This window comes from Schistocerca piceifrons, chromosome 8 (assembly GCF_021461385.2).
Source record: "Schistocerca piceifrons isolate TAMUIC-IGC-003096 chromosome 8, iqSchPice1.1, whole genome shotgun sequence".
Lineage (NCBI taxonomy): Eukaryota > Metazoa > Arthropoda > Insecta > Orthoptera > Acrididae > Schistocerca > Schistocerca piceifrons.
In genome coordinates, this window is record NC_060145.1 from 55,826,272 (window position 1) to 55,849,521 (window position 23,250).

Genomic DNA, 23,250 nt, shown 5'->3' on the forward strand with positions numbered 1-23,250 from the left:
CCATATTCATCCAGCAACATCCAAGATGGAATGAAAAGAAACACAACAAACGGAAACTTTATCTTCTGCAAGCTGGGATGGAACTAGTGAAATTGCAGGTAGAAGAAAGAAGTGCCAATGCAAGAGGGTTATCTAACCAAATTAGTCAAATAATGGAGACTATTCTACAAAATAAAATCAAAGAAGTGAGAACAGAAGCACGTGAGCCTCCTGCAGGGAAAGGTCAGTGCTATGTTCGTGCAAGAAAAGCTAAAACAAAGAAGCAGAAGTACAAAATTCTAAGTAAATCAAAACAGTGTTGTGGACAGTGTCATAAACATGTGTGTAACACACATTCAGAAAAAATTGTGAAGTGTGTCTCTTGCCTTGAAGTTGAGGACTCAGAGTAGTCTATTATATATGAACACATCTGTATTTTGTGTTGTAATATGTCAATTTTTTATTCACTCAATCCAATATTTATAACAATTAACAACATTTATAAACCGATGCCTTAGTTAAAATACATAAACCATTTTGAAAATTGTAATTTTTTGTCAGTAAACTTATTTACTACCTGTGGGGTCGCCGAACCCCCCCTCCCTCCCCTTAGGCATCCAAGTTAGAATAAAAGGCTTGGGCGCCCTAGGGTTAATACCTTCAGCTGTTGACAGGCGTTGATACATATCAACGGGGACAGGTGAAAATGTGTGCCCCGACCGGGACTCGAACCCGGGATCTCCTGCTTACATGGCAGACGCTCTCTCCATCTGAGCCGCCGAGGGCATGGTGGATAGTGCGACTGCAGAGACTATCTCGCGCACGCCTCCCGCGAGACCCACATTCTCACCTTGTATGTCCACAAACTACATTCGTAGTGTGCCACCCCAACGCACTCATTACTCGTGGAAGACATTCTTACCAAGTCCCGTAAGAGTTCGGGGAATATGTGTGCATCCGCACAATGGTCATGTTCGGCTCTTTGGAGACAATTTGCAGCCATTCGTGGTCTTCGTGTTCCCATGACAATTTCCCGTGTCACCGTGACATAATTGTTGGCGATTTGTTTGAAGAACATTCTGGACAATTCGAACGAATGAGTTGGCAACTCAGATCGCCTGACGTGAATCCCATCGAACACTTGTGAGACATAATCGAGAGGTTAGTTCGTATACAAAAACCTGCTCCGCTAACACTTCCGCAATTCACGGCTGTAGAAAACAGGATGGCTCAATATTTCTGCAGGAAAATTCCGGCGACTTTTTGAGTCCACGTCAGGTCGAGTTGCTGCCCCACGCCGGGCAAGTTTCTCAACGGTGTAGGAGGTATTCCACGACATTTTTTGCCGAGTTCAGTCTGAAAGCGATTCTACGGACACTCTGCCAAGCATTCCACAGCTCGTGGTCGTGCGGTAGCGTTCTAGCTTCCCGCGCCCGGGTTCCCGGGCTCGATTCCCGGCGGGGTCAGGGATTTTCTCTGCCTCGTGATGACTGGGTGTTGTGTGGTGTCCTTAGGTCAGTTAGGTTTAAGTAGTTCTAAGTTCTAGGGGACTGATGACCATAGCTGTTAAGTCCCACAGTGCTCAGAGCCATTTGAACCATTTGAACTCTGCCAAGCACCTGTCAGTAGCAAAACAACCGTGTAGATACAGGAGTTAAGCGCCGCACCACGTATAATTTTTGGAGAATTTCCCTGGTCGACGCAAGGTGGATGCTGTGAGCGTTACGTAAGAGTCTGCCTGATCTCGCCAGTATTATTCCTCGTCAATCTAAGTTAGCGAATGTCCCCGGATCGTGCAGCGGGCCGCGGTGGGGGTGGATCAGGTACGCCCCCCTGTGGCTACGCGGCCCGGCAGGTGGGGGCCGTGTAAATACCGGCGCGCGGCTCTCGCCTCGCTAGTCGGCGCACAGTGCACTCGACGCCGCTGACCACAGCCGCGCGCGACGGGCTCCCACCTACCAGCACAGCGGAGACCTCCTGCAGGTACGGTACGGCGGCGGCTGCGCTGCGGGCAATGGCCACGGGCGCTTAGCACACCTCTGTGCTTCTACATCTACATCCACACGATTACTCTGCAATTCACATTTAAGTGCTTGGCAGAGGGTTCTTCGAACCACAATCATACTATCTCTCTACCATTCCACTCCCGAACAGCGAGCGGGAAGAACGAACACCTAAACCTTTCTGTTAGAGCTCTGATTTCTCTTATTTTATTTTGATGATCATTCCTACCTCTGCAGGTTGGGCTCAACAAAATATTTTCGCATTCGAAAGAGAAAGCTGGTGACTGAAATTTCGTAAATAGATCTCGCCGCGACGAAAAAGTCTTTGCTTTAATGACTTCCGTACCAACTCGCGTATCGTATCTGCCACACTCTCTCCCCTATTACGTGATAATACAAAACGAGCTGCCCTTTTTTGCACCCTTTCGATGTCCTCCGTCAATCCCACCTGGTAAGGATCCCACACCGCACAGCAATATTGTAACAGAGGACGGACGAGTGTAGTGTAAGCGGTCTCTTTAGTAGACTTGTTGCATCTTCTAAGTGTCCTGCCAATGAAACGCAACCTTTGGCTCGCCTTCCCCACAATATTATCTATGTGGACTTTCCAACTGAAGTTGTTCGTAATTTTAACACCCAGGTATTTAGTTGAATTTACAGCCTTGAGAATTGTACTATTTATCGAGTAATCGAATTCCAACGGATTTATTTTGGAACTCATGTGGATCACCTCACACTTTTCGTTATATTGCGTCAACTGCCACCTACCACACCATACAGCAATCTTTTCTAAATCGCTTTGCAACTGATACTGGTCTTCGGATGACCTTACTAGGCGGTAAATTACAGCATCATCTGCGAACAACCTAAGAGAGCTGCTCAGATTGTCACCCAGGTCATTTATATAGATCAGGAACAACAGAGGTCCCAGGACGCATCCCTGGGGAACATCTGATACACTTCAGTTTTACTCGATGATTAGCCGTCTATTACTACGAACTGCGACCTTCCTGACAGGAAATCACGAATCCAGTCGCACAACTGAGACGATACCCCATAGGCCCGTACCTTGTGAGGAACGGTGTCAAAAGCTTTCCGGAAATCTAGAAATACGGAATCAACTTGAGATCCCCTGTCGATAGCGGTTTGCTCAGGGATGGTCCTTACCATGATCCACCGTTACTCACGTAAATTCTAACGGTTCTGAAGTCATCGGGGATAAATCGATAAGGAGCACAATGACCAGACCATTCGTGTTGTGGTCTCTGATGTGAAGACTGGTTTACGGCAGGTCTCCACTCTATTGTACCGAGTGTAATCCTCTTCATCTCTACGTAACTATTGCAGACTGCAGCCACTTTGTCCTACTTACTGTACTGCAGCATTGGTCTCCCTCTACAACTTTTACCTCGCGCAATTTCCTTCATTACCAAACTGACGATTTATTCGTGTCTCAGGATGTGTGCTACCAACCGATCCCCTCTCGTGGTCAGTTTATTTACTTTTTTACTCATTTTTTTTCCAAGTTGTCTCAACAGTTTCTTTTCCCTCTGTGCAGTGTTCCCTCATTAGTTACTCGATCTTCTCATCTAATCTTCAGCTTTAATCTGTAGCACCGTATTCAATTTTCTTATTCTTATCTGCAACGTTTACAGTTTAGTTTCACTTCCGTTCAACGCTACACTCACGACTAGCACCTTCATAAAAGACTTACTCATGTTTAAATGTTCAAATGTGTGTGAAATCTTATGGGACTTAACTGCTAAGGTCATCAGTCCCTAAGCTTACTCACTACTTAACCTAAATTATCCTAAGGACAAACACACACACCCATTCCCGAGGGAGGACTCGAACCTCCGCCGGGACCAGCCGCACAGTCCATGACTGCAGCGCCTTAGACCGCTCGGCTGCCCTCATGTTTAAATTTGTATTCAGTATTAACAAATTTCATTTTTTCAGGAACACTTTTTTCGCTGTTGCAGCTCTGCATTTTATATCCTCTCCGCTTTATCCCTCGTCACTTTTTTTGCTGCCCAAAATATGAAAAACCTTATTTGCGGCTTTTAGCGTCTGATTTAGTAACATTATTTCCTCACCAAAGCATAATTTAATGGGGCTTCACTCAGTTACTTTTCTCTTAATTTCGGTAATGATAATTTTATAATTGCTTTTCGAGACACTATCCCTTCCATTCAGCTGTTAATGCAAGGTCTATTCCGTCTCCGACGGATTTACAGTGCCATTGGCAAAGGTACTTTCTTTTTGCTTCTTCTCCCTGGACGCCGGCCACGGTGGCCAAGCGGTTCTAGGCGCTTCAGTCCGGAACCGCACGAGTACTACGGTCGCAGGTTCGAATCCTGCCTCAGGCATATATGTGTTCTGTCCTTAAGTTAGTTAGGTGACTGATGACCTCAGATGTTAAGACCCATAGTGCTCAGAGTCATTTGAACCATTTACTCCCTGGACTCTAATCACTTATCCAAGATTCCTTTCCTGTCTGCAGATGTAAGAAGCAACTTGTACGAGAGGAAGGCCGTAAATCAGAGCGAGTCTCGATTGCAGCCCATCACTTGTGTAGCTCAATCTGAAAACTCAGTAAGCAGCAAAGGAAACTAAGAAGAAATTCCGGAAAGGAAGTACATTTCTGGGAGAGTCAGTTAAGACTTTGGAATTGGAGACGACATTGTGATCCTGTTAGAGATGGCCAAGAACGTGGTAGATAGATACACGAACCTCATATTGTCTTAAAGTGACTATGTTGGTTCAAAAGTTCGTAATGTTTTTGTTTTGTTTGTTGGCTATTTTATTTGTAGCTCACGGTTAGTATTTGAGTTCACGTATTGTCATTCGGAGGTAGTGAGTGGAGATCTGGACGCTAGAAAATGGAGAGCTAAGTGGAAAAATCGAAACATTTCCTACATATTCTTCTGGTTAGTTCAGTAGAGCGGTGATAGAAGCGGAATCAGCCAAAGACATTTGCGCCGTTGGGTTGGGGTGATTTGGGGCAAGAGACCAAACAGCGTGGTCATCGGTCTCGTCGGGCTAGGGAAGGAAGTCGGCCGTGCCCTTTCAGATGGACCATCCCAGCAATCGCCTGAAGCGATCTAGGGAAATCACGGAAAACCTAAATCAGGATGGCCGGACGCGAGATTGAACCGTCGTCCTCCCGAATGCAAGTCCAGTATGCTTACCACTGCACCACTGCGCCACCTCGCTCGGTCATTTGCGCCGTGTGTGGGGATAATGCCGTTGGAGAGCGAAATGGTTTTCTCTTTTTAAGAAGGATTGTTTTGACATTAGTGACTCTCCACGTTCAGGTAGATCTTCGAAGTTTAAAAATGAGATCGTTTAAACGCATTAATACATTACGATCCACGTCAATTCACTGGAGAACTGGAAAATGAACTGTAATCATTCTACCACCATGCGACATGCATGCAATGGAGAAGGTCAAAAGTCGACTCGTGTATGGTCACCGCATGCTCTAATCCAAAATCACAAAATTCGGAGGGTGGCTGCATGTACATCCCTGCTTGCTCATCATCAATCGGCTCGTAAACAGCACCGACCATTCCTGTTCCGCACCGTTAGGAGAAATGACATCTTTAGTTTAACAAAAGGAAAAGAAAGGATGGTTGAGCCAAAACAAAACAGCAATTCTCCATAAAAAGACCTAATGGCGTGTCGTCGAGGGTACTTTCGGTACCACTATCTGATCCCTCCAACCCTGTTCCACTCGCGAATAGTGCGCGGGAAGAACGATATTCGGTAAGCCTCTGTACTGGTTCAAATTTCTCGAATTTACTCTCCGTGGTCATTACGCGAGATGTATGTCGGGGGAAGTAATATGTTGTCTGACTCCTCCTGAAGAGTGCTGTCCTGAAATTTCAATAGTAAATCTCTCCGTGATGCACAAAGCCTGTTTTGTAACGTCTGCTAGTGGAGTTTGTTTATCATCTCAGTAACGCTCTCTCGCCATCTAAACGATCCCGTGACGAAGCGCTCCGCTCTTAGTTGGATCTTATCTATCTCATCTATCAGTCCTACCTGGCAGGGATCCAAGATAGAAGAACAGTACTCAAGAATCTGGGGAACAAGCGCCTTATAAGCCACTTCTTTCGTGGATGAGTTACATTTCCTTAAGATTATTCTGATGAATCTGAGTCTGGTGTCTGCTTCATATGGTCATTCCACTTTAGGGCGCTCTGGATGGTTACGCCTAGATATTTTACGGCAGACGCTGTCTCCAGCTGTTTGTCATCAATAGTGTAGTTGTACAGTAGTGGATTTCTTTTCCTATGTGTTACAAAAGATAGTGTTATGCAACTTGTGAAACTTCCTGGCAGATTAAAACTGTGTGCCGGAGCGAGACTCGAAGTCGGAACCTTTACCTTTCGTGAACAAGTGCTCTACCAACTGAGCTATCCAACACGACTCACGATCCGTCCTCACAGCTTCAATTCTGCCAGTACACCAGTTCATTATGGTGGAACAGTGACGGTGTGGTGTACTACCAATTGCTTCGCCTAGCTGTAACCATCACTTCTGACATTTATTGTAAACAGCTGAGACGACTTGCAAGAACAACGACCAACAAGACTGAAGTGATGCTATTCGACGATAACGCCCGCACACATTCTGCTAAACTGACAAAAAGCACTATACGGGATATAGGTTGGGAATTCATTCCCCACCCACCTTATTCAAGTGACCTTGCGCCCTCAGATTTTCACCTTTTCCACTGCCTGTCCAACAACCACCAAGGAACTTCCTTTCCGCACGAAAATGTGCATCGACGAGTTCTTCGCCTCAGAACCACGTGATTTCTAGTCGCAGACTGTAGTAAATAGTGAAGGAGAACATGTTATATTGATGACCACAGTTTCAGTTATGTGTATGTGTTGTTTTTATTAAATGTATGAAAAATCGCTACGAACTTATGCACCAACTCAATATTAGGGGGACCGGAAAGAAATGTATTTTTTTTTTCATTACATTCAAACGATGAATTGTTAACATGTTTTTATTTTTAATAAATGACCTAATCGCCTTCATTAACCACCTTTTTCCATCTGGTATGCAAAGGACTTGGAAGATCAGTTGAACGGAATAGACAGTGTCTTGAATTGAGGGAATTAGATTAGGAAATGAGGCACTGAAAGTAGTAAAGAAGTTTTGCTATTTGGGGACTGATCATGGTCAAAGTAGAGAGGATATAAAATGTAGACTGGCAATGGCAAGGAAAGCGTTTCTGTAGAAGAGAAATTTGTTAACGTCGAGTATTGATTTAAGTGTCAGGAAGTCGTTTCTGAAAGTCTTTGTATGGAGTGTAGCCATGTATGGAAGTGAAACATGGACGATAAATAATTTAGACAAGAAGAGAATAGAAGCTTTCGAAATGAGGTGCTACAGAAGAATGCTGAAGATTAGATGGGTCGATCACATAACTAACGAGGAGGTATTGAATAGAATTGCGGAGAAGAGGAGTTTGTGGCACAACTTGACTAGAAGAAGGGACATGTTAGGACATGTTATGAGGCATCAAGGGATAACAAATTTAGCATTGGAGGGCAGTGCGGAGGGTAAAAATCGTAGAGGGAGACCAAGAGATGAGTACACCTAGCAGATTCAGAAGGATGTAGGCTGCAGTAGGTACTGGGAGATGGAGAAGCTTGCACAGCATAGAGTAGCATGGAGAGCTGCATCAAACCAGTCTCATGACTGAAGACCACGACAAGAACATGCAAATTTGTAAAGCCAAACTGATATAAGTCAATGGGTTATGGAGCAAAAAATTTCTGGAGAAGACATTTTGGACGTCATCCCAATTTTTCACAGTTTTTGCTACTTGGAAAGCGATCGAAATAAATGGGAATCCGGCGGTGCAGCGGGTCCCACGCTAATTCATCATTTCTAGGATCTGTCTGCTGCAGTGCTGTCTTGCATTGTCATGGTGAAAAATAACGCCTTTTCTGTTGACTGTCGCTGCGCAATTTTCGGTTAAAGATTGCTCGAAATGTATTCGCAGTTGCGAATACGAATAACCATCGACAAGGGAATGAGACGGCAATTAAAATTTCTGCAGGAACCAGACTCGAAACCGGATTTCCCGTTTTTCGCAAGCGGCCGCCTTAAATCGCTTGGGCTATCCAGGCGCGACTCACGGCATGCTTGTCTGAAGGAACAATGCATCTTTCTTCTTAACAACTCAGGCACTGCAACATCGTATTCATCTGCCTATATTAGGCAGCGACTTTCAATTAAAAGTGACCTCCCCTGTACAAGTGTTACGCAATACCTGTACGAGTACAGGCTGTGACGTAGCAACGACAAAACATGGAAGTTTGAGTCTGGCATTGAGTCTTGCACGGACACCGAACCGGTTAAGGCGGCCGCTCACGTGAAGCGAGAAATTCAGGTTCGAGTTCCGGTCAGGTTCAAATTTTCCTTGTCGTCATTCCTTTATCGTATTCGTAACGGCGAATACATTTCACGCATTTCATAACGGCTGTAGTCGCCGCATGGCATCATTATTCTTACGAACACTGGTACTGCAATATAGAAATTAAAGATTGATTTACTCGATCAAGTTGCTCACAGTAAAGATCTGAATTAACAGGCAGTCCAGGTTTCAGAACTTCAAAATGAACGACCTGGGGAATACTCCACCAAATATACAAAAGCGCCTTTTTGGTGTGTAAACGTGGCTTAGCTGTACTTCGTGGCAATTCATTAGGAGAGAGACACTGCTTTTTGCGTTTTGGATTATCATAGAGGACCGATTTTTCATATACAGTGATCTAGCGATCAAACACGGCATCTGTGTTGTACCGCTGAAGCAATAAGTAGCACGTGGTGGATCGGTTGCCGCTGTTTGTCATTACCAGCGTGTTGCAAATGTTCTTGGATGGTCGATCAAGGCTGGTTAAGAGTGCTTGCCAGTTCCTCGACCTGGATTTGCTTTCCTGATCGATAGGAGTCGGAAAGATGAAATTCACCGAACCTGAACATAAAACACCACGTTTGACATTTTGAACGACTAATGCACTTGGACAAGTATTGCGAATGTTTTTGTTAACAACTGTTGCGTTAGTAACTTTGCGAAAGGCAAAAAGCAGTCGATGCCGGATATGAACCTCTTTTGGTACTTGGCTGTCCGCTTTACCGTGAACTGAAAAAAAAAAATTTGCGAGTAAACAAGTCACTTCAGCTTTAAAACTGTCTCTGGCGCGACTTTGAAGTACACAGTGAGCTGATAAATGACAAATAAGTATCGACATGTGTAGAAACGTAAGATAAACTGGACTGGGGAGCTACATCAAACCTGTTTTCATAATGATGAATACAACAGCAACACATCCAATTGCTCGAGAACACGCCGTTTATCTTGTGCTCTAAACTATATCCCAGTTATGCATTCTTCATATAAACACACCAGTGTCAATCGTAAAAGATAGAATTCTAGGATCTACTAAGGATCGAACCCGACACCTTTAGATTTCTAGTCTGGCACTCAGACTTTGTTTCTATCCCTTTCTCAGTTTGTTATAATGTTGCGCAAATGACTTGCTTCTGATACTTGATTACATAAATTTATTTTTCTATAAGAAACACCACTGATTGTCTCAGTTCGTTATTCCTTAAAATTCAGTATAATCGTTTGAGAATGTCTCGAGTTTTTACAATAAGAAAGAACTTTACTTTGTGATTTCTAAAATACCAGCTTTTATGTGAAAGGTTATTGCTAGACACGTTGTTTTAGTTATTTTAGTTGTTGGCAAAAGAAATAATAGTTATTATATTACGGATGTATTTTTCGTTCTGTTATACCTACAAATGCCAGTTTCTCCCTCAACTTGGTGAATGTGAATGTTCATATGAAATCTATGGTTTAGAACACTTTCACAGTCATCACATGAGAAATATCATTTCCGCATCATATGCAGACCACACGTGAACCGTTTTTTTGTATTTTCCAACGAGGTTCACGAGATTTATCTGAACAAATTAAGCCATCGAATTTCCCATAGTAGTGTCAGTATTGTTTATTTCGGTTTATTTCAAGTAGTTTTGGACAATGGCACATACGCACATACGAATAAGTCAAAATTCAGCAACACGAGGCAAAATTAAATAATAGTTACTTTATGTACAGATCATGAAAACAGAGATATTTTTACAGGTAATATTGGCACGTTTTTGTTTTTACAAAAACAAAGACATTGAGAACTGTATCACTCAGAGTTAAGCTTCTCCATAAACTAACAAATTAAGGAAGCAACCAGTTGATAAATAGAAACGTAATGTACCATTAAATTGCTGTTTTACACGCTCCACTGAATTTATATTCATACTTAAAGATCTACTAGTTCAAAGAGCTTAGAACTATTCGAAGTAACATGACATTAACGATTTTGAGTTCTTCATGTAGTGTTTTCACCTTTTTTTCTTGTTCTTCTCTCTGTGATAGACATGGGGGCAAGTTCGGCTGTACAGTAATGGCAACTTGAAGAGACCTTTCGTCTCCAAACGTAATGTGCGAGCGGTACCCATTGCAGTTCCCCGATATGACCGACAAATATACTTGGTAGCGAACTTACATACCAGCTCCATTAGGTCGACGGGCCGAAAGGTCAAAGGAAAGCCTTCGATCTGACAGCAATATATGGCCATTGTCGAGAGTTGTGGCTGTTCACTGAAGCTCCTGTGACGAGTCTAGGAAGCAGAATGTTTTTTCGGATGTTGAATCCTTTCGCAGCTATGATGACATCAGTTTCTTTAGTGTGTTTTATTATTGTGGCCAAGTCTTCTGCACTCCTCTGCCCAAGCACATCGTTATTCTCATATTTAAGTGGTATCTTCAACCTGAAATGAGAGAAGATACAAAGTTAAGGGGAATCGCACACGCACTGCAATCTTCCCAAATGACAACAGTCCGAAACAAAAAGGTCTACCAACAGATGTCAAACATTTCCCAGTTGCAGTGATAGTTCCTGTAACTATTAACCTCCAAAGAGAGCTCTTCGATCCGGAAATACCATGCACAGGGATCTTAAATTGTTATAAATTACTTAAGAAACATTACAGTCCTGCCTGTAGAGACAATATTTATCTCAGGAGTGTTAAGTAACTCATGCGTCACGATTCGTATTAGACTTAGTCTGCTTTTCCTGTTCCATAAACCACAAGTAGTGAAATACCGTGTGGTCTGTAGTACTACTTCTTTCCGCCACAGACGCGGTTCATAAAGGTGTCGAGACTTCCCCAAGAGCCGAGATCCCTCTAAACGACCCTATATAACGGAAACTTTTTTTAAATTCTGGTCTTGAATACCTAACGTAAGCTAACTACTTTGCATTTATACCTGTGAGAATCTTTTAAAATCCCAGATGACCTTCAGTTTAACCACTCCTCCCCCTCCGTAGTCCACGAAAGAATCGACACCTCTGTCCATTTCCCTTTATACGACACTCTCACACAAAAACACCGTTCATCTGATTGCTCGGTTCCTACAACTTAATACTGCGAAGAATTCCGTTTTCTTTCTAAAAACTACCGTCAGTCTTTTGCTTAATATCTTCAAAGTAAAATCGTCTACTTAAAAAAAAAGGTTTTTAACTATACTTGTATGGGTTGTAAATTCACTGGGCTGAAGAGCGACTATATACCTGCGTAGACGGAATAAAAGTGCTTTAAGTTTTTCAAAGCTAAACAAAGGGAGATATGTTGCTACATTGAAGCTTCTCCGCTGATGGATTTAAGACGGATTCACTTCACACATTATGAATTTTTAATCACGATATATATATATATATATATATATATATATATATATATATATATATATATATATATATATATATACTTTACCGTTTTGCAGAAAATCAAATAATGTGCATTGCATAACGAACATGTTGTCCCACAAGCCATTAGAAGCCACTATTTTTTGTGGCCATAAACCATAACTCATAATCTATCTGGTCTGAGCATATGACCATTGTTAACTTGCGTCTCGCTGGTTCTGACCACAACGAGGAGTTTCTTTCTAATCCATAAGCCCGCAGAGCTATTGATCTTCACATAAAACACCGATTACCGAGCAATCAAGAAGAGTTATTTTGTCGCTTCTACTAAGTATTAGGACTGAGGTGGAGAACTAGAGATCTGACTGACATCAATATGTTGCATAGTTCTGAATCAGTTTCTGCATCCTCCCATGAGTTTTCTGGAAACCGAACACTAGGAACATGTTTTCGCGAGGGCCTTTCACTTGATCAGCACGTAGAGGAAAAATTGGCAGCTGACAATCAACGTAAATAAACATGCAATCATCGCAAATAGACGAAAGTGTCCGATATCGCTTTACTGCGGTCTCCAGAATTAGTCACGGGATTGTCAGAAGCAAGAAATATCTAGGAATTTCTACCCAGAGCGATTTAACGTGCAACAGCGACATGGGTACCTGTGTGAAAGGAGAATGAACGTTTCAGAGTTATTGGAAGAATTTGAAGGAAGTGTACGTCACTTACAAAACCCTCGTTCTTAACTACAATGCGACGGTCTGGTACCCGTACAAATTGGAATTAACGGAGGAGATACCGAAAGATCGAAGAATTCGTTTCGTAACTTGTCCGTTTATTCAGCGTGAGTGTCACAGAGATTCTCAACAAATTGCAGTCAGACGTCACGTGAAAGGCATTGTAAAGTAATATGGGGGTTATACCATCTTTTGTGACTGTGACTGTAGGGTCTTATTTGGGCTAAACGTGTTCCGCTTAATTTGAAACATTCTACTTGTTATTTAGGCCCCTCTTTCACAGTCGCAGTTTTGCAAGCTTTAAGAGTATCTGCTACATGTAATTTCTGCACTACAACTTACGGAGGATGTGGAGGACAGATGCAGACATGTTGTCACTGCGGTATCAACGTCATGAACAAAAGACGCCCCACAAAACTGATCATTAACGTACAGGTATCCTAAAGATGCAATTCGTGAATGCTTCTCTTTGTTTAATTTTCGTATTAAACAATTTATTACCTAGTTACTGTATTCATCGTTTCGGTGATATGTTGTCACGAACCCTATACACTCTCTGCTTAAACTTATATTATTGTTGGCCTTTCTGGATACACTCTACTCCATCTCCTTCTATTTTCTTCTAAATTTATATTGCCTGTCTGAAGCTTTTTAATGTCCTCGACTGTAATTCAACCGGTCCTTTCACATGCTTTGTTACCTGTTCATTATTTGACTTCTGCAATTTGGATATATCTTTGACGTTTCTTATTTAAAATCCTTGGCTCACTTCCATAATAGCAACATCGGGAGAGCAACTACCTAATACAGTTTATTCGTTCTCTTGACGTGCTCTTGATTGATTGATGCAACATTTTAAAACAAATAACATTTTATTTATTTTTTTAAAAAGTTGCAAAAATTGGAGCATCTATTTCCATACACGTTCCATCACTCTCCGTAATATTTATAATTCCTATGTAAACGCACTGGTGCACTGTTAAAGGATAGTACTCTACGTAATGCGAGCAACAAATTCCTTATATATTTACTTTCTCTCTACAGATTTCTCTCTTCATCCACAGCCGAGGGAAAAATTCTAATACCTTACTGTCTGGCAACTTCATGTACGTAGCCTTTCAAGGGCCAGTATCATTTTGAATAAAATTATTTTGGTCATTAGGCCACGTCAGTAAGAAACACAAATATGAAAATGCCGAGGTTTCGACCATCATTGCCGCCGTCCTCTTCAGGGCGACTAACTGCTGGATCCTGATGATGGACTTCGACTATATACTATCATTTCGATAATCGCTTGACAGCTGAAATATGGTATATTATAACGAAAGCCTATCATAAAAATCCAACATTTAATCACCCTGAAGAGGAAACGTGAGTATTTTTAGTTGTTTCTGTGGTTCATAATGACACGCAATATGCAAAATTATTTAATTCAAATCTTGCAACCTTGTTGGCGAATGAAAGCGGTGGGTGCGGACAAACCACCAGCCCAGAACTGTTTGATTCATATAATGCGAGATGCAACGATATGAATGTGCAAGGGCTCTGCCATGCCCAACCTTGAAGCCAAAAGAGGGTGGCCCCTCCAGTTGCAGTAACAACTCATCTCGCAGGACGTCCCCATACGTGAGCTCTCTACACAATTCGACAAGATAGCGCGCTCTATAAATCCGTTCTGGATCATTCATCCCCATGTGTTTCCAGAGAAGCGACACCGACGACGTGTTCCGTATTCGTACACGAATTTTCGTCGTATCAAGAAATTGAGTGTCGGCACCATCGAATGTAGACTAACGTTCATCAGTGAACTGTGCGAATGACACTAATCGTGAGTTATCAGTTGCGCTACAATAAAAGTGGAACGGTCAAAGATAATCACCTGTTTCAAGTAGTTTTCACTGCTATTGATGAAAATGCTACGAACCTTGTTAAGACAAATTTAACTCCACTTCAAGTACAAAACCAATAGCTGTTGAAATCCTTTGTGAGAATATTGCGGGATCCTACCCGCTGAATGCAAGCTTTTAGTTCATCCACATTTCTTTGAAATCCAAGTCCATGAGAAACGCACTGAGGTGACAAAAGTCACCTAACATCGTGTCGGACTTCCTTTTCCCGGGCTTAGTGCAGCACTCCAAGTGGGATGGATCCATCAAGTCGTTGAAAATCCACTGCGGAAATAATGAGCCACGCCGCATCTATAGCCGTCCACAATTGCGAAGGGGTTGCCGCTACAGGATTTTGTGCATGAATTGACCTCTCCATTACCTTTCATCACTTTTCCATGGGATTTACGTCGGGCGATCTGGGTGGCCAAATCATTAGCTCGAACTTTTCTTCAAGCCAATCACGAACAATGATGGCCCGGTGACATGGGGCATTATCATCCATAAAAATTCCATCATTTTTTGGGAACATAAACTCTATGCAGATGATCTCTAAGTAGCCTAACATCACCAGTACCCATCCCGTTGTATGTGAACACAGCCCACAGCCTTATGGAGTCACCACAACCTTGCACAGTGTCTTGTTGAGATTTTGGGACCGTGGCTTCCTGGTGTCTGGGCCACACTCGAAACCTGCGATCAGTTCTTACCGACAGAAAGCGGGGTTTACCTGACCACGTCACGGTTTTCCAGTTCTATAGGCTCCCACCGATATGGTCACGAGCCAAGGAGACGCACTGCAGGCGATGTCGTCTGCTGCCATAGCACATTACCACCAATTTCGCCACACTGTCGTAACGGATAGGTCCGCCGATCGTGCCACATTGATTTCTGCGGTTCTTTCACTCAATGTTGCTTTTCTGTTAGCAGTGAGAATCTACTACGAAAAAACGTCGCTGCTCTCGGTCGTTAAGTGAAGGCCGTCAGCCACTGCGTTGACCGTGGTGAGAGGAAACGCTTGGAATGTGGTGTTCTCAGCGCACTGTGGATGACAGAGTACTGAATTCTCTAAGGATATCCGAAATGGGATGTCCCTTGCGTATAGCTCCAACTACCATTCCGCGTTGCAAGTCTGTTACTTCCCGTCGTGTGGCCACAATCACTTCGGAAACTGTTCCACATGAATCACCTGAGCACAATGCGTTACCCTTTTTTACCTTGTGTGTGCGATACTACCGCCGTCTGTGTAAGTGCGTATTGTTATCCCATGACTTTTGTCTTCTCGGTGTATATGCAGAGTCAGATGTACCAGTTGCGTCAAATTCGTTGAAATCACGCAGAAGCTCAGCATGTCTAACATGTGAAAATATTGGCAATAGTGGCACAAATGCTTGCATTAGGACATTCTAGTTGAAACTGCAGTTTCACTTCATTCAGAGTCGAGTATAATAGTCGTTGCTCTCAAATTTAGGTGGCCCCTTCAGATTATATCGGTTATTGTTCAGTATCAGTTGCCACAATTTTTTTCACAGTATCACTGGTTTCGATCTCCCTGGATCATCTTCAGATGCGTGTAGTTGCGTCAGCAATCTGTCGTGTCTGCATCGGGCTACACATGAGAATGCTGTTTGTGATGATTCAAGGAGATCGAAACTAGTCGCACTGGGAAAAATTGTGCACCAGAGAGTGAAAAATAAAAGATAAATAATATTTTTAAAGAATGTCATTACAGTTACTGAACCCATTCGCGTCAAATATGTCGGCTACAGTCACTTATATTTTTACACTCACTGATATATTGGGCTCATATTTCTATAATCTTTTTGACTATAAATTGTATTTAAAACGTACGACGGGCGTTCGAAAAGTCTGTGCAAAATTAAAAACTACTTGCGTGTTTGGGGTAAACCTTTTTTATTTTTCGCCATAGTCTCCTTTTAGACTTATACACTTCGTCCAGCGCTGTTCTAATTTCTTGATCCCTTCCGAGTAATAGGAATTGTCCAAGTCTGCAAAATAGCTATTAGTTGCTACAGTCAGCTCCTCGTTTGAATAAAATCTTTGTCCTGCCAGCCATTTCTTCAAATTGCAGGGAGCCAAGTCTGGAGAATAGGGGGGATGTGAAACGAGTTAGAACCCTATTTCCATTAATTTTGCGACTACAACTGCAGGATACCACGCGAGAAAAGGACAAACTGTGTTTCGCACGATGGATGCTTTCTAAAACCGTGTTGATTCGTGGACATCCGCACTGATAATGTGTTCAAGAATTCTGCAAGAAACCGATGTTAAGGGTACTGGTCTGTAATTTTGCGGGTCCGTTCAGGAGTCACCTGTGCTTAGGCCTTTGCACCGGGTGAGAGATTAGCGATTGGCTTTGGCAGCAAGCTATTGACGGTTTTTAGCTTCACGTTTAGTATTACTCTTGGCTTGTCCTTTCTAATTTGTTTACTGGTTTCGCTGTGGACCGCTCGGTTCTTCGACCCTTCACCATTTCTCAGAAACTGACGCTTGCCACTTCCACACGTGAGTAGTACGTTACTGAAGTGGCAACGAGGCTGAATCTCGAGTGCAAATAAGCTCATAACGATGGATAAGATGTTTTCGGAGCTCTGTCGGCAGCAACGACAACAGTGGCAGACACAGAAGCCGCTCAGTCAAAATGGGGAGCAGATCCCAAACGCGATCATGTGGCCTATGGGACGAGCACATGCGGGACAGCTATCGCTGCCGTCCCCACCATTTTTCATGTGATGCAACAGTTGAGAGGGAGAGTTATACTGTGCTGCAAGGTAAGAAAGACGATCTCACCGTCCAGATGCTTTGTTCCTTACAAGGAGGGTCCCTAGAGGTGGGAAACAATGTATATGGTCGAAACTTCCTAGCAGATTAAAACTGTGTGCCGGACCGAGACTCCAACTCAGGAGCCGGCCGTGGTGGCCAAGCGGTTAAAGGCGCTACAGTCTGGAACCGCGCGGCCGCTACGGTCGCAGGTTAGAATCCTGCCTCGGGCATGGATGTGTGTGATGTCCTTAGGTTAGTTAGGTTTAAGTAGTTCTAAGTTCTAGGGGACTGATGACCTTAGAAGTTAAGTCCCATAGTGCTCAGAGCCATTTGAACCATCCAACTCAGGACCTCTGACTTTCGCGGGCAAGTACTCCACCACTTAAGCTACCCAAGCACGACTCACGACGCGTCTCCATAGCTTCAATTCCGCTGGTATCTCGTCTCATACCGTCAAAACTTCAGAGAAGCTCTCCATCGAAACTTGCAAGTACTGGCGAAATTGTAGCAGTGGGGAGGGGTCGTGAGTCGTGTTTAGGTAACTCAGGTAGTAGAGCACTTGCCCGCGGAAGTCAAAAGTCATTAGTTCGAGTCTCTGTGCAGCACTCAGTTTTAATGTGCCAGGAAGTTTCATACCAGCGAACACTCCGCAGCACTCAGTTTTAATGTGCCAGGAAGTTTCATATCAGCGAACACTCCGCTGCAGAGTGAAAATTTCATTCTGGAATGTACACGGTTATTTAAGATCCCAGGTATCACACACTTCAGCCATTCACCCTGGAGGACCCTCATTTGCGAGTAACTGACGGAAAAAAATCGGAATTTTGCTTGTCGCTCAATAACATTAAAAAAGGGGTTGTGTGGTGTAATACAGAGAATAAGGGTTTCACATGCGGAAATTTGTGCATTCGAACCTCGTCAGGTGCATTAAATTTTTTAAAATCTTTATCGAAATGGCTTTGATCATCACTTTAATTCAATAAAGTAATTTAAATTTTTTTTATTCCCATTCCTTTGTCAAATTTTAATCATATCAACTTTTTCAATTGCTCTCGTTTTTCTTCATATGATTGTTTTTCCGCTTGAAATCTTTGTCCATGTGTCTTTAATCAATTTTATGCACTAATTCCTTTCGTTTTATCATCCTATTTTTTCGTCCAGTTTATGGCATTCATTATACCTATTCCTAATTTTGCTTGAATTTCATTTTACTTATAAACCCTTCTTTCGTATAAATCTGCATCTATTTTATTTCGTCCATAGTGCAATACGGATTTAGGCTCTTTTTTAAATGTTTGTGCGACGATTACCATGCAAAAATACCCTGCACATCTTGTAACGAAAAATACAATTTTCATGTCATTGCACAGTCAATATAAATAGATTATTTCGTCTTTTGTTTTGTAACTGATGGATCGGAACTTTAAAATAATTGGATTTTATAATAGATAAACATAATTAAATTTACATTCACAAAAATACCGAGTAGAAAAAGAATGACAGAAAGAAAAAGTGAAACAAAATGAAATATTGATTTAGTAACAAAAATGATATAACAAAGGAATAGAAATAAAAATTTACATTTAAACTAATTAAACGAATAAAAATAATGCTCAGAATCATTTCGATAAAGATTTAAAAATAACGCAACTGACAAGATTCGAACCCACAACCTCCTGCATAGTTAGCTCGTACCCTACTCTCTTATATATATATATATATATATATATATATATATATATATATATATATATATATATATATATATAGTGCGTTGAATAGTACAGGGGATAGCTCGTTCTCTGACCGAACACGCTGAGCTACCGTGCGGGCGACCCTATCAATTATACCACTCAGCCACTCTATGTAATACAACTTTTTAACGCTTTCGTCAGTTACTCGCAAACGAGGGCCCAACAGGGTGATTTACTGCAGGATCTGATACCTGCGGTTCTAGGCGCTTCAGTCTGGAACCGCGTGACCGCTACGGTCGTAGGTTCGAATCCATTTCAACCATTTGATGCCTGCGGTCTTAAACTGCATCATTACACCGCTGGGGATCTCTTCTTGTTAACACCAGCAGTAGTTTGTACGAGGTTGTGCAACTGCTGTGTCCACGTGCGGGTCCTGAGGCATTAGAATTTAACGAATTGTATGATTTACAGCGCGAACATTTCTGTTACCAAACCTTTATTCTGGCAGTGTGATGGAGGTTTATTCAATACGGGAAGCATGGCGATCAGTCTTACGCGTCCAGGACATCAGACTTGCAAGGGCTCGCTCGGTAATGCAAATCTGAATGTACTAATTGCTGGGTTTGACGCGCTGATTCTGCAATTGGAGACGTAGTTGTAAGATTAGCACCGGACTAGGAGGTTAAGACTACAGTTATGGAGTCGTCCGACCTCGAATTAAGCACAACGGCAAATACTGTCAGAACGTTTGAGGTATCAACAGCAGCTCAAAATGCAGTCTACACTTGGGTCAATAAGCGGCCATCAAAAACTTTCCGTTCCAAGGACGTACAGACCACAACCGGTATCAGGCAAAATAACGGTGGGCATTGAAGCAATCATCACAACGACTTACCAGGTAGACGATACATCTACATCTACATGATTACTCTGCTATGCACAATTAAGTGCCTGGCAGAGGGTTCAATGAACCACCTTCAAGCTGTCTCTCTACCGTTCCATTCTCGAACGGCGGACGGGAGAAACGAGCATTTAAATTTTTCTGTGCGAGCCGTGATTTCTCCCTATGTAGGTGGGTGCCAACAGAATGTTTTCGCAATCGGAGGAGAACACTAATGATTGAAATTTCATGAGAAGATCCCGTCGCAACGAAAAATGTCTTTTCTTTTAATGATTGCCACTCCAATTCACGTATCATGTCTGTGGCACTATCTCCCCTATTTCGCGATAATACAAAACGAGCCGCCATTCTTTGAATTTTTTCAATATCATCCGTCAGTCCCATCTGATACGGATCCCACACCGCACAGCAGTACTCCAGAATAGGGCGGACAAGTCTAGTGTAAGCAGTCTCTTTAGTAGATCTGTTGCACCTTCTAAATGTTCTGCCAGTGAATCGAAGTCTTTAGTTTGCTCTACCCACAACATTATGTACGTGATTGTTCCAAGTTAGGTTATTTGTAATTGTAATCCCTAAGTATTTAGTTGAATTTACGTACTTCAGATTTGTGTCACTTATCGCGTAATCGAAATTTAGGGGATTTCTTTTAGTACTCATGTGAATAGCTTCACACTTTTCTTTATTCAGGGTCAATTGCCAGTTTTTCACTATACCTGTTCGGTAAAACACATGTCCTACTGCTCCGGCCAATGTGGCCGTGCGGTTCTAGGCGCTTCAGTCTGGAACCGCGTGACCGCTACCGTCGCAGGTTCGAATCCTGCCTCGGGCATGGATGTGTGTGATGTCCGTAGATTAGTTAGGTTTAAGTAGTTCTAAGTTCTAGGGTACTGATGACCACAGATGTTAAGTCCCATAGTGCTCAGAGCCATTTGAATCAACATGTTCTACTGCGTGAAGAAGTCTATAACTGCCTGCCGCATGTCTTCATCCGACACGAATGGTCGACCCTTCAAACCCTTTTTTAAGGGATCTTAGGCGTGATAGTCGCCTGAGGAGGGATCAAGGCTATAGGGCGGAGGCTCATCTCCCACTTGAAAAAAAAAAAAGTTCAAATGTGTGTGAAATCTTATGGGACTTAACTGCTAAGGTCATCAGTCCCTAAGCTCACACACTACTTAACCTAAATTATCCTAAGGACAAACACACACACACACCCATGCCCGAGGGAGGACTCTAACCTCCGCCGTGACCAGCCGCACAGTCCTTGACTGAAGCGCCTCAGACCGCTCGGCTAATCCCGCGCGCCTCTACCACTTGAGTTGGCGTAGTTTCTGCGTTACGACATTTGCGATATGAGGACGTACGTTATCAAGAAGCAGTATCAACCCTAGTTGCGCACCATTCCACAACAGTGGCTTTCGACGGACACGCTGCCCCAGTCCCATTCTTCGTTCTCCGATCAAGAAAAGAGTAACAGCACGATGGTCTGCTTTGGACGCATTTGGTTATAATGTCTGCATAGTTCACGTTTCCGCATTTATCGCACGCACGTCGGAAAGGCACGAATGTCACACTAATCCCATATATTCATGTCGGTGCTCATATACTCGCATATAAACTGGGGCAACATCCTCAAACGGAAACTTGTTAGTCACTCCTTGTGTTCGGAAACAGGCAGCGGGGTGATTTCGCTAGTTCATCAGCTAGCGGCCTGAGCGTGGCATTGTCTACTTGGAGACATTAGGGTTAGATCACTGTTGGTTCCATAGGCACACAGGAGATCCTAGAAAACGTGGAACATGTCATAAATATAGAAACTGCACATGTTATTTTAAAAGAAGGAACTGATGAGCTATTGTTAATTCAACACATCCTACTAGATTTGGCCCTCATGCATATGAAAAAAGTACAAGAAATATACATTTTTCATTTGTAGATTAATCAAAACGCTGACAGCTGACCGGCTTTGCCTGGTGAAACGTTTTTGTGATGCCTCGTGTAAGGAGGAGAAATGCGTACCATCACGTTTTCGACTTTAATAAATGTCGGATTGTAGCCTATCGCAATTGCGGTTTATCGTATCGCGACATTGCCGCTCGCGTTGGTCGAGATCCATTGACTGTTAACAGAATATGGAATCGGTGGGTTCAGGAGGGTAACATGGAACGCCGTGCTGGATCCCAACGACCGCGTATGACTAGCAGTCGAGATGACATGCATCTAATCCGCATGGCTGTAACGGATCGTGCAGCTACGTCTCGATCCCTGAGTCAATAGATGGGGACGTTTGCAAGACAAAAACCATCTGCACGAACAGTTCGACGACGTTTGCAGCAGCATGGACTATCAGCTCGGAGACCATGGCTGCGGTTACCCTTGACGCTGCATCACAGACAGCAGCCCCTGCGATGGTGTACTCAACGACGAACCTGGGTGCACGAATGGCAAAACGTCATTTTTTCGGATGAATCCAGGTTCTGTTTACAGCTTCATGATGGTCGCATCTATGTTTAGCGACATCGCGGTGAACGCACATTGGAAGCGTGTATTCGTCATCGCCATACTGACGTATCACCCGGCGTGATGGTATGGGTGCCATTGGTTACACATCTCGGTCACCTCTTGTACGTATTGACGGCACTTTGAACAGTGGACGTTACATTTCAGATGTGTTACGACCCGTGGCTCTACCCTTCAGTCGATCCCTGCGAAAGCCTACATTTCAGCAGGATAATGCACGACCGCATGTTGCAGGTCCTGTACGGGCCTTTCTGGATACAGAAAATGTTCGACTTCTGCCCTGGCCAGAACATTCTCCAGATCTCTCACCAATTGAAAACGTCTGGTCAATGGTGGCCGAGCAACTGGCTCGTCACAATACGCCAGTCATTACTCTTGATGATCTGTGGTATCGTGTTGAAGCTGCATGGGCAGCTGTACCCGTACACGCCATCCAAGCTCTGTTTGACTCAAGGCCCAGGCGTATCAAGGCCGTTATTACGGCCAGAGGTGGTTGTTCTGGGTACTGATTTCTCAAGATCTATGCACCCAAATTGTGTGAAAATGAAATCACATCTCAGTTCCAGTACAATATATTTGTCCAATGAATACCCGTCTATCATCTGCATTTCTTCTTGGTGTAGCAATTTTAATGGCCAGTTGTGTATTTGAAAAATATACTATGCAGTTGTCAGTGGCAGTTCAATGTAAGCATTTTAAATCATGCTGGTGAATATACCAATAACACGGTTCGAGCGTACCTCAGAAATTTAATTTAAGTTGCTTCAAAGAGAGAGAACTAGGGAACAAGTCTTGCACAGCCTCTTTTGTGTACCAGCACGCTGACTGGCACAGAGCTGTTGGTGGCCACAGCAGGTGGCTCTGCTGTGGCCGGCAGTGGTCTCGTGGATGTCAGCGTGGTAACAACGAGATATCAGCATTTTTACACTTTAATCTTGTAGAGCAA

At 43.1% G+C, this 23,250-nt stretch overlaps 1 protein-coding gene and 1 non-coding gene across 3 annotated transcripts in view; one reads left to right on the top strand and one right to left on the bottom strand.

Annotated features, from left to right (window-relative positions):
- Positions 1-690: 690 nt before the first annotated feature.
- On the bottom strand, positions 691-765 carry Trnat-ugu. Its single transcript has one exon. It is a non-coding gene; the product is annotated as a tRNA-Thr (tRNA).
- A 1,073-nt stretch (positions 766-1,838) lies between these two features.
- The window catches only part of LOC124711258 (putative fatty acyl-CoA reductase CG5065), a 240,792-nt gene continuing 219,380 nt past the window's right edge, over positions 1,839-23,250 (top strand). Inside the window, exon 1 of one of the 2 annotated variants that reach the window (XM_047241230.1) lies at positions 1,839-1,962. The gene's annotated coding sequence lies outside the window, so the exon portion shown is untranslated. The remainder of the gene's footprint in view (positions 1,963-23,250) is intronic. The other variant, XM_047241231.1, reaches the window with a different exon arrangement.